The sequence below is a fragment of the Hemicordylus capensis genome, chromosome 1, assembly GCF_027244095.1.
Source record: "Hemicordylus capensis ecotype Gifberg chromosome 1, rHemCap1.1.pri, whole genome shotgun sequence".
Classification (NCBI taxonomy): Eukaryota; Metazoa; Chordata; class Lepidosauria; order Squamata; family Cordylidae; genus Hemicordylus; species Hemicordylus capensis.
Window position 1 is genome coordinate 48,240,168 of NC_069657.1, and position 14,523 is coordinate 48,254,690.

The following is a 14,523-nucleotide window of genomic DNA, read 5'->3' on the forward strand; positions in this document are numbered from 1 at the left end:
CAAGGTCATAGTCAAGTGCCAGGATCACTTGATGACCATGCCACACCTTTCTGAGGACAATCAAACCAACTCCTGCATAAGCCCCAAAGATGCAGTCATGGAGAATTCTGATGTCACAAAAGGGAAAGGGAAAACAGTGGAGGGAGTTACACGGTTTTCATCAAGGGGACTCATGTACATGTAAGCGTGTTGTCCTGGGTGCTCGGCTAGGAAGGTGGACGCACAGGTTGCAGAAGTATTAGGCATCCTCAATCAGATTAGAAAGACACAAAGGACTTAAGTGCATTAAAAGAGATAAGAGAGAGAGAGAGAGAGAGATGCAAGGAGATTTGCCCTCCATCCCTCTTTTCCTTGCTGAGTGGAAATGTCTGCTGGTCCAAGGACTTTAGCTCGTTAATTTCAAACGAAACTCTGTTCTCCCCCAGTCCCTGCATCCTGTTTGACACTCCTTGAGGCAAACACTTTAAATAAGGTCACAGTTGTTGTTTCATCCCAATATAGTCATAATCACAGCCAGCATTAAAGAGACGTTGTGCAGACTAACTCATGTGACAAACACGCCGCCCAGCTGTGCAGTCACTGTGCGAAGGAACTGCTAGGTGCTACTGTGGCACATTTTCTCATTTGTTATTTTGACACGGAACCAAGGCAAGATCAACACATCGAGGCAGGATCTCTGCCCTCCCCTGCAGTCTCAGCACAAAGGGGTCGAGGTTCCATTTTGTTCACTTTCCTGCACCATCAAGTGGCTAAGGGTTGGGATTTGGCTGGCACCTGTACAGTTTCTTAAAGTCTTAGAATACTGAAATGCTGAAAGCCATTTTGATCTCAGAAGGGGGTGCAGCAAGCATGGGTTAGAGGAGTTTTTGAATGGCACATCTGCCCTCATGTGGGGTCAGGAGGTGGCAGGAAAATGAGAGCCACAGACTGCACCATGGCACACCCAGGAACTTTAGGAAGTGGCCTGCCCCTGGCCAATATCCCTAGCAACACTGGAAAGGCAGGGGGCAGCATCAGGAAAGCAGATGTGTGTGGGAACTGCTCCCCTCAGATCAACCAGATGGGAATATAAAGAGGTGGGAATGGCCTACTGAAATTCACAGGCTTGGGGCACTTTCCTCTCTTGGGTTGGAGATGGCAAGCAGCTTTTCTCAGGGAGATGTTGTGAGTGGCTTCTCCCAGCATGTAGAAGGTCCCAGGTTCAGTCCCTAGCATCTCTATGTATGGTTGGAAAGACTCCTGCTTGAAAACTTGGACAGCTGCTGCCAGTCTGTGTAGATAATACTGAGTTAGATGGACCAATGGTCTGATCGGGTATAAGGAAGCTTCCTATGTTTCTCTGCCTAATCAGTATAGTAAGCAACGCTCGCTCACCCAGAGCTCAAAGGCAAATATATACGAAGGTCGCATCCGCACATAACAGGGACCAGAGTTGCAGGAACCCACGGTTTCCTTACCGTTACGTCCGAACTCATGCAACTCTGGCCCCATCTGTGGTGCAACCCGAGGTTACCCGCAGGAGACTCCAGTTTGAACCCTTGGTTTGTAGTGAGTTTCGCTGCTCCAAACCGAGGGTTCATGGAGCATCCATTCTGTCCAAAGGCAGCACTGGTGGCTGCATTCAGCCAGACTGGAGTTGAGGGAGGAAGCTCCTCTCTCCCCCTCCCTGATTGGCTGTGTGGACTGTCCTTCAAGCAAGAAGGAAACCCACACAACCAGTTCCCCCTCCTCTCTGCAGTCTTGCTGACTGCAGAGAAGATGCTCTCCCTGTCATCCAAATGTGGACAGGAGAATGGGGTGAGTAGAACTATGGGTCCATTGGACCCGCGGTTCTGCATCATGTACGAATGCCGCCACTGTGTGTGTAAAGCTCAGCTCTTGTGATAATGCAGGAGGAGGCATATGTAAGGTAGATTAAGAAAGCCCTAGGCTGTGGGAATAGGGGCCCCAGATAGGCAATGGGGAGGGCAAATGACAGAAACAGAAATCAGTTGTGAAGCTTGAACAGAAACAAGAACAGAAGTCAGATGGATGTGCTAGGCTTTACAAGATACATGAGGATGACAATCCAAAATTATATTGCAGTGATTCTTCTGCATTTGATGCTGGTTGCTTTGTGTCCAAAATTTAACAGCAGTGAACAGACAGCACTAAATGGCAATATCCTGTGGGAAACGGACAAGGGCAGCTAGGTAGAGACATGCATGATATTCAAACTGCCCAATTCAGCCTTGTTAAAATTCCATAATACCGTAATAAGAATCAGTTTCCCTCTTGAAACTGCAGAATGACAGCCATGTGACAAAAACCATGGCAGCTGCTAAGAGGAGTAAAAAGATATCTGCCCTGCTAAGTTGGCAAAGAGGCATCTTTTTAAAGTGGTGGCTCTCTTTTATTTAACATGGGCAGAGCAACTGTCCCTATCCAGCACCAGCACAACATCCTACCCGGGGCTAGTGATGTGCCCAGAGTGGTCCGGAGGCCATTCTACTGGCCTCTGGACCGGTCTGGGGTTCAGAGGGATTGGGGCGGAGGGTTCCTTTAAGGGCAGGGGATGGTTTACTTACCCCTCCCACCGCTTTCCCCCCTCCAGCACGCATATTCTCTTTAGTAATTGGGGCGGCAGGATACCTCCCGGCCGCCCCTTCCCCCGCTTGACTGCAAAAGGCTGCAAAAAGCCTTTTGCGCGTACGCACATTGCGCATGCGCTTCATGTCTCCGCGACGTGCGTGTGTGTGTGTGTGGTCGGGCGTGCACGTCACGGAGACGTGAAGCGAGCATGCGACGTGCGCACGCGCAAAAGGCTTTTTGCAGCCTTTTGCAGTCAAGCGGGGGAAGCGGTGGCAGGGAGGTATCCTGCTGCCCCAATTACTAAAGAGAATGCGTGCGCTGGAGGGAGGAAAGCGGTGGGAGGGGTAAGTAAACCCTCCCCGCCCTTAAAGGAACCCCCCACGCCAGTGCCGGACCGCAGCTCCGCGTTCCGTGCACACCCCTACCAGGGGCTGTGGCTGCTGTCTCCTTTGTGGCACTTTTTAGATTTGTGACCCGATTTGGGACAGGGAGCCATCTTCACTTTTCTTTTGCTATGTAAACTTCTTTGAGTCCATTTTTGTTGTAATAGTCTAAGTAATAAATAACTGTGAAGGTTGTCACCATATAACATCCTCACCCAGTGTATTGCTTCCTAAGACAGGGAAGCAACAGAACACATCCTTCTCCTTGAACCCTGGAGAGTACCTGGTTTTGATTTGCATTGGGGTGGTATCTAACACCAAGTTGTTTCATACTGTCCCAGTTAAGTTGATTTGTCCAACAGAAAAAAAGAAAGAAATTCATTCTCAACAGTTTAACCTGCATGCATTTAAATGAATTAACATATGCAAATAATGAATGGATTTCCTCCCCCCCACCGCCCACCCCCCAGATTAAAGCAACAGTGTGTGATGCTGGAGCTATAGTAGGTGTTCAGACTGGTAGCTTTTTTCTTTGCATGAACTACCAGTGGAAATCATTTGATGATTGGCCACAATCTGTACTGCATTCTGAAATAGTCACCATTTGTGTTATACAGGAGGCCTTTATTCACCAGGGTTCCGTTCCCACCTGTTTCCACGGACAACTGCAAATCAAGAGACCTTAACCCTATGGGAATTGGGGGGTTAGGTTCCTAAGCACACTGAAGTGTGCTGAAAATCACAGGGGATAAAGGGTGGGGCAGAAATAAGCACAGTAGCTTGCTCTCCAGCAATGCCCCCCAACTCTCTGATTTGGGGCATTTTTTTGTGTTTTGAGGGGGAGAAAAGAGCAACAAAATGGCTCTGTGTTACAAAATGGCATCTGGAAATGACATTGGAAATCATTTCTAGCCACTTAGGAACCGTGGCTAGAAAAATCATTCTATTTTCACCCCATGGATAAAGAAACCGAGTCCCTAGGACCCAATGACAGATACATAAAACTGCAGATGAAGAACCCCTGAATAACGAGGTTCTCATGTATATCTTTTGAAATGTAATGATATTTTTATTTCTGTATGTATCTATTTGTGTGTGTATGTGTATATACAACTATCACTTTTAAATAATACTTCTTAATGCACCCAACTTTCCTATATCTAATGAAAATACATATTGTTAAAAATAGATTAAGTATAGAATACCACTGAATGTTCCCATAAATAAACTTTTTAGTATGGCATACTTCTATTTTGCTACAACTTATCATTTTATAGTATATTGAAGTATTCACATTCACGGCTTAGATTTATCGTTAGTTATTCTTTATATATCCTAGCCCTGTGCTGGGGCCCTATCCACCCCCAGCACAGTACCTCCAGTGACTGTTGTTGGTGTCTATCTTATGTTTCTTTTTAGATTGTGAGCCTTTTGGGGACAGGGAGCCATCTTATATATTTATTATTTCTCTGTGTAAACCGCTCTGAGCCATTTTTGGAAGGGCAGTATAGAAATCAAATGAATGAATGAATATATAGTTTATCACCTGTCTCCAGTTACAGTACACTTTTTGAAACTCACCACTTGATTTTAAGTATGCAGTTAATTTTACCAGTTGAATTAAATTTCTTATTTTATGTATGTATGTATTTATTTATTATACTTATATACCACTCAACTGGGCAATGTTCTCTAAGTGGTTTACAAAACTTTAGAAAGCATAGTTGAGGCTTTCCAATGCCACACAAAACCAATTTTGCTGCAGTGAATAGATACAATGGGCCATAGATATCACTTGGTGTTATATCCTTCACAAAAGAGAGCCAGTGTGATGTAGTGGTTAGAGTGCTGGACTCGGACCAGGGAGACCAGAGTTCAAATCCCCATTCAGCTATGATACTTGCTGGGTGACTCTGGGCCAGTCACTTCTCTCTCAGCCTAGCCTATTTCAAAGTGTTGTTGTGAGGAGAAACTTAAATACATAGTACACAGCTCTGGGCTCCTTGAAGGAAGAGCGGGATATAAAAAATGATTTTTTAAAAAATTGAATAAACACTGTTTGGGGTCCAAAGGGAAGTGCTGTTTTTGTGCTCATTTATTCTCATGAATGCTTCCACTTCATTAAAGCAGCACAAGCCACTCCATAGATTAGGGCTGCACAACTGCAGCCTTCCTGCAGATGCTGGGCTACAACCTCCATCATCACTTACTATTGGCTACTGTGGCTGGGGATGATGGGAGTTGTTGTCCAACAACAGCCGGAGAGCCAAAGTTATGCAGCCCTTCCATATACGGTGTAGACAGAAGTCTTGAACTGTCCTTTCCCTAGCCACTGTTCTGCTTGGGTGCCACTGTAAACATTTAGCCTTTATTACGGACAAAAATATAATAAAATTACAAACGTGTGATTTCAGAGGGGGAAGCATTATCTACGGAAGAATATGGGGGTGATAAGGGACAGAGGCGTAGGTAGGGCTGAGGGGGCCTGTGTACGCCCCGTCCCCCGTGGCCCCTCAGAGTGAGAGAGATAATGAAGAAAATAGGAGGGATGGAGCTGGGGGGGCCCTCAGGAGCTGGGGGCCCAGGCAAATTTCACTTTCCTGAACATTGGGTGTTAACCCTGAGATTATAATGACTATATTATAACAGCCCAAAGAATGGTCTCTGCCATGAACTTCTTGGGCTGAAACGGAAAACCTTGGGTGCTGTGAGCAACTGCCCCCTGTAGTGAGTTACAAGACTTGCAGCCAGGGACTCTCACAGGAGTAAAAGACTGGCCCCACCCACCCAGGCTGGTAAGGGATGTAATGGGTTCCCTGTTTGAGTCAGGGCTTTGCCTGAGCAACAGGGTCTCCTTGGTTCTGGTGTGTTCCTACCTGTGGCTTCAGACTTCATTCCTTGGTTTTGACTTCTGGCTTCCATCCTGGCTTGTTTGTTGGCCATGACTTCCAGACTTATCGTCAGCTTCCAGAATTATCAGCTTACACCCTGACTAATGCAGTGCACATGCCATAAAGGGAGCACATGTGCAGCTGGTGCATTCTCCCCACTCATGCAGGGGAGAGGTGATTTTCGCTGATCTCCGCTTCCCTTTGGAGCCCTTGTGCCACCCAGAAATATGTCCCTGAGGGATGTGTGACTTCAGGGACATATTTGTGGGTGGCACAGGGCACTTCATAGGGAATGAGAAATTGGTGAAAATCCCCCTCCCTCACACAAACATCTGTGGCGCTTCAATCTGCAATGCACCAAATGCATGCACTCTTCCTTTGTTGCACATGTGCTGCTTTAGCCAGGATGTCGGCTGGTAATAAAAATGATAACCTCCCGCCCTGCTTACTGACCTTGCCAAAAACAACAAGCAAAGGATTCCCTTCTCCTTGCAACTTTCTGATTTCTTTCTGCTCGTTTTCTCCTCTGGAAAAATCACCATGGAGCATAATGAATAGGTTTGTCCCAAGTCTGCCATTACCTCATGCCTTGAATAAGCCTGTCAGTTTTCTAAACATCCTGTTGGTGCCACTCATGTTCCAGAAGTCCTTCAAGTCAGTCTGTGCCAGTCCCAACCCTCTGCAGTATGAGAGCTCTCTCGTTCTGCTGATCTGTTCAAGCTCTCTGCATTTCTCCGATGTGGACCTGCCAAGAGACATCTGTCCAACAAGTTTGAGATCAGATGTCCCCTCACTGACTTGATAACATCAGGCTTGGGGAGATTTTTTCTTAATGGAAGTCAAATAATTCCAGCAATTTTTTTAAAAAAATAAATAAAAATGCTGGATGTAGGCCCAGTCTGTCGGAAGTAAAAATAGCCGAGTGTGCAGAGGAGGCAGTGCAAGCAATCAAGTTTAGGTTCTTTTTTTCTCTGCTGGAGACTAAAAATACCTTTAAAAGCTCCATGAAGCAAAGCCCTGGACAGTGGGAAATGCAGCCTAGGCCCGATATTAGCTGTCATATTGAATTTACTTGTTGTGTGCCCTTCTCTGTTGAGTCCCAATGACAGGGTAGGGCCCTGACCTATCCATTCTGTTTATGATCCCTGGGGCACCGTTATAGCTTGTATGTATGAACCTCTGTGTGTGTGAGTGTGTATGTTTAAGAATTTTTCTGCATGATTGGCTTAAGGATCTCCCATAATGCATTTTCCCCAGCCTGCTAGACAACACTACTGTCCAACGTCTATTTATTTCACATTGCCCCATCCACATCCTTGCGATAAGCAAAGGTTTGGGTGAGTTATTCTTTTATCACAAGGACATGCCTGGCAGGTATGAAGTCAAATCTTGTTGCTTAGTAGTGTTAGCTATTGTAAACACAGTTTTGCTCCTATTTTCATCCTGCGTTCTTCCTCCAAATGCACATACATGCGCATGCACATGCACACATATACACACAGTAGAACAATATGACTGAGAATCTGCAGTCCACAATCTTCTGACTTTCTTTCTCTTATGGCAGGGTCAGCCCTGCTGGAACCACTATGTGCTACTGCTGCTATAAGAATCTACATAACTGTGCAAAGTACCATGAACACTTTCTTTTCATCATAATAGCACAGGGTTGCACAACTTTGGCCCTCCAGCTGTTGTTGGACTACAACTCCCATCATCCCCAGCCACAATGGGCAATAGTTAGGAATGATGGCAGTTGTAGTCTGGCGGGCCAAATGTTGCAAGCCTGTAATCGCATAAGAGAGAGCATGGGTATAGGATATCAATTGGATCCAAAGTATCAGACTAGTTCTGAGGCTGTTATATGGGGAAAGACTCAGAGCCTCTTCTCACGAGCAGTGAAAAGGGCTCCAAAGCGGGCTGTGGGGAAGGCGGGTTCTACTTACTTTCCCCGCAGATGACTGCTCCTCCTGTGCTGGGTGCGCCCACCGTGCGCCCAGACGATTCCCCACGCACCCAAGCAGTGGGGAGGGTCGGGAGTCGGGATGTGTCATCCGTGGCCCAGGGAAACACCATGATGCACTGCATGAGTGTGTAGTGCATAATAGGAATCCCCCCTGTCCAGGGCTCCCCGCAGTCTGGCAGCCACAGCTACAAGCAACCACGCCTGCCAGACGATATAAAAAAACAGGGTTAAAGGAGCGGTTCACACCCGATCCCGATGGCTCACACAGGCGTGCAAAACCGGGCTGGGCTCCCTTAGTCCAGTTTTGCACGAATGTGTGAATGTAGTGATGTGCTCGGACCAGTCCGGAGGCCATTCTGCAGGCCTCCGGACCGGTCCGGCCTTGGGGCGCTTCAGGCGCTGAGGTGGGGGTCCCTTTATGGGCAGGGGGAGGGTGTACCTACCCCTCCCTCCGCTTGTCCCCCGCCAGCACGGGTCCATTTAGCAAGCATTTGGGGTGGCAGGATACCTCCCTGCCGCCCCTTCCCCCTCTGGCAGCAAAAGGCTTCAGTTAGCCTTTTGCGCATGCACGACGTGCACACGCGCAAAGGGCTTCCTGAAGCCTTTTGCTGCCAGAGGGGGAAGGGGCGGCAGGGAGGTATCCTGCCACCCCAAATGCTTGCTAAAAGGATGCGTGCTGATGGGGGACAAGTGGAGGGAGGGGTAGGTACACCCTCCCTCCACCCTTAAAGGGCCCCCCACCCCAGTGCCGGACCGCAGCTCTGCGGTTCCGTGCACATTCCTATGTGAATGGACTCTCAGTGTACCAAATCCTACGCTAAGCAACCAGGATGTTAGTGATAAGTACGTGGTGGTGACATTTGTTCTTGTAGCATGTTAGCATACTTATTTTAAAATTAGAGAGGGTTTTTAAAAAAAAAAACTGAGATGCATTTTCATGACAGAACTCTGGCCCATTTGCTTTGTTAGTTTGAATACTTGGAAAAGTGATATTTCTGGCACGGGCTAGAGGCAGAATACTCTATAAATACAAAGCCATTAAACCCCAGGCAGCAGCAACCTGATCAGGGCTGCCTTTTAATTTCCTGACATGAGCTGGCCACTAACCCAATTACCCAGAATCCCCGGAGGAGTCCTCATCCTTCCCAGGAAGCACAAAGAGAAAGCGCAAGCATATTGCATGGATGTCAGCAGAGCTTTCACTGAAATCAAATATCCTTCAGAAAAACGCATGGAATGGAAACTGGGGGGTGGGGGAAGGGGACAAGGGGGAAATGGCTGGGAGGTAGGGGGAGTTCTTGAATGGCCATACTCCACTGAAACAGAACACAAGAAGGGCCATTTGAGCTATTCAGACGAATTCTTTACTGTTTTAGCTATCGTTATAGTGATGGTAGAATTTGAGCACTCTCAGACAGAGATTGCTGGTGTTTGCAGTCTCCTATTTGACTGCAGAATAAGAGCTGAGGCTGCCACCTTTTTTTCTGGAAGTGCTCCCTGCCTTTAACAACTGCATGGCAGACAGGCAAAACATTCAACAGCTGAACCTCTTCCTGATATGGTGAGAGGCAGTCCAGGGAAAGCACCAGATGTAAATATTCTGTCCACAAAGGCTCTGTTCCCGCTATCTTGTGATCATCTCCACCATTCCCAGAAAGGAACAATACCATTTGGAAGAGCTTAGGACCTCTTCTGCCCAGACCACTGCCAAGTCAAATTCTATGGGTAACGTGTTTCCCCAAAAATAAGACAGTGTCTTATATTAATTTTAGGCCCAAAAAATGCACTAGGGCTTATTTTCGGGTAGGTCTTATTTTTATTGAAGTTCAAAAAAGTTCTAGTTTGAATAGCTGGCTGCTACCCTTCTACTCAGTGTCCTTTCGGTCCATCAACTGTTACTCAGACATGACACCTCAGTTTGCTGTGTTCTTGACCTTAATCAAAAGTTATTTGTGTTTCCCCGAAAATAAGACAGTGTCTTATATTAATTTTAGGCCCAAAAAATGCACTAGGGCTTATTTTCGGGTAGGTCTTATTTTTATTGAAGTTCAAAAAAGTTCTAGTTTGAATAGCTGGCTGCTACCCTTCTACTCAGTGTCCTTTCGGTCCATCAACTGTTACTCAGACATGACACCTCAGTTTGCTGTGTTCTTGACCTTAATCAAAAGTTATTTGTGTTTCCCCGAAAATAAGACAGTGTCTTATATTAATTTTAGGCCCAAAAAATGCACTAGGGCTTATTTTCGGGTAGGTCTTATTTTCGGGTAGGTCTTATTTTCGGGGAAACACGGTAGGCCACAGAGAATGTGAAGTCACCCAGCACAGATGACTGTTCAGTGGAGAGGAATGCTGTATACTGCCTCTTTACAAGAGGCAAGCCCAGAAAGCCTCAGCATGAACCAAGCCGTGTATAGAACTGAACAAAACAGTTCCCTTTTGCAGCAAAGGCCTCTGTCTGTGGTTGAGCTTATATGATTTCTTTAGGGGCCCGAACAATCCTAGGCCCTGATGGGCGAGTAACCAGAGACAGTCCTCCGATAAACTATACTTGTTATGTCACCAAACTAAGTTTTTATGTGCTAGGCCATTCCAGTGGACTTGTATGCAAAAATTAGAAGTGCTAGTGGGTACTATTGTTCTCACATATTTATTAACAACAACCCTCACTAGCAAATCCAGGAGGCAAACTACACTGAGAAGACACTGAAAGTGTGGGGAGAATTAAGGAATTTCAAAACTGAAAGTGACTGAATGGTAAGATGCTAGAAGTGTAGCCAGGGTCAAGGGTGTAGTTATAATTGAGCGGATAGGTTCAAAGAATCCGGGGGGCCCAGCTCCTGTGGGCTCCTGTGGGCCCCAGCTCCATCCATCCTTATTCTCTTCATTATTTCACTCACTCTGAGAGGCTGCCGGGGAGAGGGGCAAACATGGGCCTCCTGTCCCCTAGCAACACCCCTGAGTGTTACAATATATAATGGGAATGGGGGGTGGGGAGGTAGGAGTGTGCACAGAACCGCCAAACTGCGGTCCGGCACTGGAGTGGGGGGTGGCTTTAAGAGCAGGTGGAGGGTTTCCTTACTCCTCCTGCCTCTTTCCCGTTCTGGCGCCGTAAGTTTAGTAGTAATTGGGGCGGCAGGATACCTCCCTGCCGCCCCTTCCCTGCTGCTGCTCTGCAGAACTCCCAGAAGTCCTTCACGTCTCTGTGACGTGCATGTGCGCAAAGGACTTCTGGGAGTTTTGCAGAGCAGCAGCAGCAGGGAAGGGGCGGCAGGGAGGTATCCTGCCGCACCAATCACTACTAAACTTACAGTGCCAGAATGGGAAAGAGGTGGGAGGGGTAAGTAAACCCTCCACCCACTCTTAAAGCCACCCACCCGAACCGGACCGCCCAGGTCCAGACCAGTCCGGAGGCCTCCCATCCCTGGAGGGAGGGAGGGAGGGGGAGGGAGAACGTGAACCGTGGCAACCATAAACTGTCTAAATGGCTTCAGCAGCAAAGCAATTTTATAGTGGCGAAAAGGATCTCTTATTTGTGCTTCCATAATATGAAGCTGGCTAATACAGGCCTGAAAGGTCTATGGTATATGTGTCTATTCAAAGAAGAAGAAGAAATCAGATAACTAAAGAGCCAAAGCAGAGGGTAGACATAGTTTTTTAAAAAATGGAAGTAGTATTTATGGCACAATCCCTCCTCCTTGGCTGCATCTCCTTTCACGGAGATCTTTGCAAATAGGGTCTCCTCCAGCCCTTCTCAGAAGAAGGCTTTCCTTGGGGGAAACTGGCAACAGGGCTCTGAGGCTGTTCTCATGCGCAGCCTAACCCAGGCCAAGGTGTTCTAGGTGCCTGTCTCTGTAACTGTGTGGGCTACAAGCAGCCCACACAGTGACACGACTGCAGAATATGGGTTAAGGGTGCACTTGCGCCCTTAACTCAGGCTAAAAGCCAGGCTATAAAGCTGAGCTAGGTGGCTCTGCCCTGCAGGGATCAGGGCCGATCATAAAAGCTTCATAGCCCAGCTTCCAGCTTCGGTTAAGGGTGCAAGTGCTCCCTTAACCCAGGCTTCAGGGTTGTGTGGCTGTGCAGGCAGCTTGCAGCCCGCACAGTCACAGAGACAGGCACCTAGAGCACCCGCCTCCTGGGGGAATCCCCCAATGCACCACACTCGGTGCAGGGTGCATTGTGGGATACCTGGAGGCTGGGATGTGCCATCCCGGCCTCTGGGGGCTCCGCCCTGCCTGGCACAGCAGCAGATCATCTGGGAGTGTGGTTCACACTCCCAGCAATGTTTACTGGATTGTCTGAGGGGAAGGGAAGGCTTTGCAGCTTTCCCACCCACCTGCCCAGAGAGACACATTGTCCCAGTCTCCGAATATCCCACAGTACATCACACCATGAGCATGATGCATTGACGGGATGCACCTTCAGAGGGGCACTCTAGGCACCAGTCCGTGTGTCCTCTTGGGATGTGTACAGTCTGAGGAGACACACGATCCCAGCAGCTGGGTTGAGCGCTTGCTCCCTTAACCTCAGCTAAGAGCCGGGCTTAGGAGCGGGATTAGGCTGGGCGGGAGCGCTGGGATCCATGCAGATCCTGGTGCTCCACACGAGCAGCCTAGCCCAAGCTAGGCTGCCCTAGCCTCAGCTAGGCTGTTCCTTGGAATAGCCTCTGTATCTGCCTGTGTTACATATATAGGTCATTCACACCATCAAAAACTGTGTTCTACTCGGGTCTGGGAGCTGCGTGTGCTCCCAATTTTCGCTTGTGCAGAAGCAAGGTAAGAGGAAAACCTAGGTGATTGTGTGGAAGCAAGATACGAAGAAGAATTTCCAGGTTTCCCTCCTACTTTGCTTCCACACAGTCATTTCTACCAAGATTTCCTCTTACCTTGCTTACACACAATGGGGCTTTCCACATGAGCAGTGTGGAGAGCCATAAGGGGTTTGGCGGGGAGAGCGGGTCAAGCCTGCTCTCCCAGCACATGAGCATCTGCCCTGGGCAGGCAGATCGGCCGCCCGCACGATTCCGGGCTCCAAAACAGAGCCAGTAGGAGTGGTGGGGATAGGGGGCCACTCAGCCCCCAGAAGTCCCGGAAGTGCACGGGGCATTCTGGGGAGATCCCCAAGGCTGGGAGGCTTGTTGTAGCCTCCTGGTTGGGGGTCTCCTCATGAGTCGCTGTGGCACGGAGCTGCACCGACTCATGATCAAAAGAACGGGGTTAGGGGAGCACTCCCTCCACTAACCTCATTTTAGGAGAGGGGTACATTGGAGGGCTAGCAGCCAGGAGCCTTGTGGCTCCTGGTGCTGCACACGACCCCCCCAAACCGGGCTAGGTTCTTTTAGCCCGGCTTGGGGAGGTCATGAGAATAGCCTCAATCACTTCTACCTAGGTTTTCCTCCTACCTTGCTTCCACACAACCAAAAGTTGGGAGCACACACAGCTCCCAAACCCGGGTAGAACACAGTTTTTGACTGTGTGAATGACCTCATTGTCTTCCATCACTCTGCCCATGCCTGCTCAAACTATCCAAGTTGCTATAAAAGGCTTCAGTAGCAACGGTCCTTTTCACTGACTAATGCAGATGGAATGGACAATACAGCATTTTTCTGCATCAGTGCTTGGTAAGGTCATGATCATAAGAGTACAACCTCAGTTCACTGTCAAATATGCAGAGACTGGGCTTAAAAAGAACATCATCATCCAAAGAATTTAACATCTAAAGTGGGATTCATTTATTATAGTTTCTAGTCAGTCTCTCTTCTGAAATTTCTGGACAGATAAAATATTAATAGAGAATGAAAGGGGTGGTCAACTGTGATGAATCCATGTTGGACAAACGATTATAACTACAAGTTTAAACATCAACACATTTAATACATGTGCTCTTGGCTTATATATCAGGTTTTACATGGGTAGTTTTCCATCCTGTGTTTTATCCACATGTTGTAGTTATCTCAGTGAGTTTCCACTCTGCAGTGTCATAATGGAAGAAACTGAGATGGCCCAGTTCACATGCATTCCCTTAGTTGCACTACATTGATTAGGGCTCTCTTAAGCAAAGTGGCCAGGATATCTGAGAAACCTATTGATTGCTTGCTCTGCTCCCTTCCTGCCTGTGTTTCTCATTCACTTTCTGCATCGCCATAACAAATCCCCAGTGCTGTGTGCATCACAGGGATAGTCTTTCATGGGCTTAAAGTATCCCTTTGGAGCCTTACTTTCCCCCCTTCAGTTTACCTGATGCATGAGCTTCAACTGCCCCTATTTACCAAGGACAGTCCCTGTTTTTTTGGTGCCATGCCCATGATAAATCACAGTCCCCATTTGCCTTTTGGGGATGTCCAAACATTTGTTAATGTGTGAGCAGCACTAGTACATAGCTGCTAGCCAAACTCTACTGGGGATGGAAGAAGCTGATTGGTCAGAGAAGGAGATCAGGTGTTCTGCTGCCCCCTATTTCCCTCCCCTCCAAAGCTCCCCATGCAGCCTGAAAATGTTGTCAGCTGAGCTCAGGACAGCTATCAAGGCCTCCTAAATTTATAATTGGCAGCAGTCAGCAGGTCTTATCTGCAAAGCACTGCTTGCTTTGAGACAGAGGCAGATGTTCCCAGAGTCTAGGGGCCAGATAACCTGCTATCTAAGAGCAGAAAACAGCTGCCTGCCTCCATAGTCTCCCCTCCCATTCACCATTTGCCAGCAGTGGCAATTCAAGAGAC

General features: G+C 47.9%; 1 protein-coding gene across 6 annotated transcripts in view; it reads right to left on the minus strand.

Moving 5' to 3' along the window:
* Positions 1–14,523, minus strand: part of ESRRB (estrogen related receptor beta) — a 304,059-nt gene that overhangs the window by 36,849 nt on the left and 252,687 nt on the right. The window contains exon 1 of one of the 6 annotated variants that reach the window (XM_053286433.1): positions 6,427–6,514. The exons of the other annotated variants lie outside the window; for them this stretch is intronic. The gene's annotated coding sequence lies outside the window, so the exon portion shown is untranslated. Of the gene's footprint in view, positions 1–6,426; positions 6,515–14,523 lie in introns of those variants that run through there. 6 annotated transcript variants of the gene reach the window in all.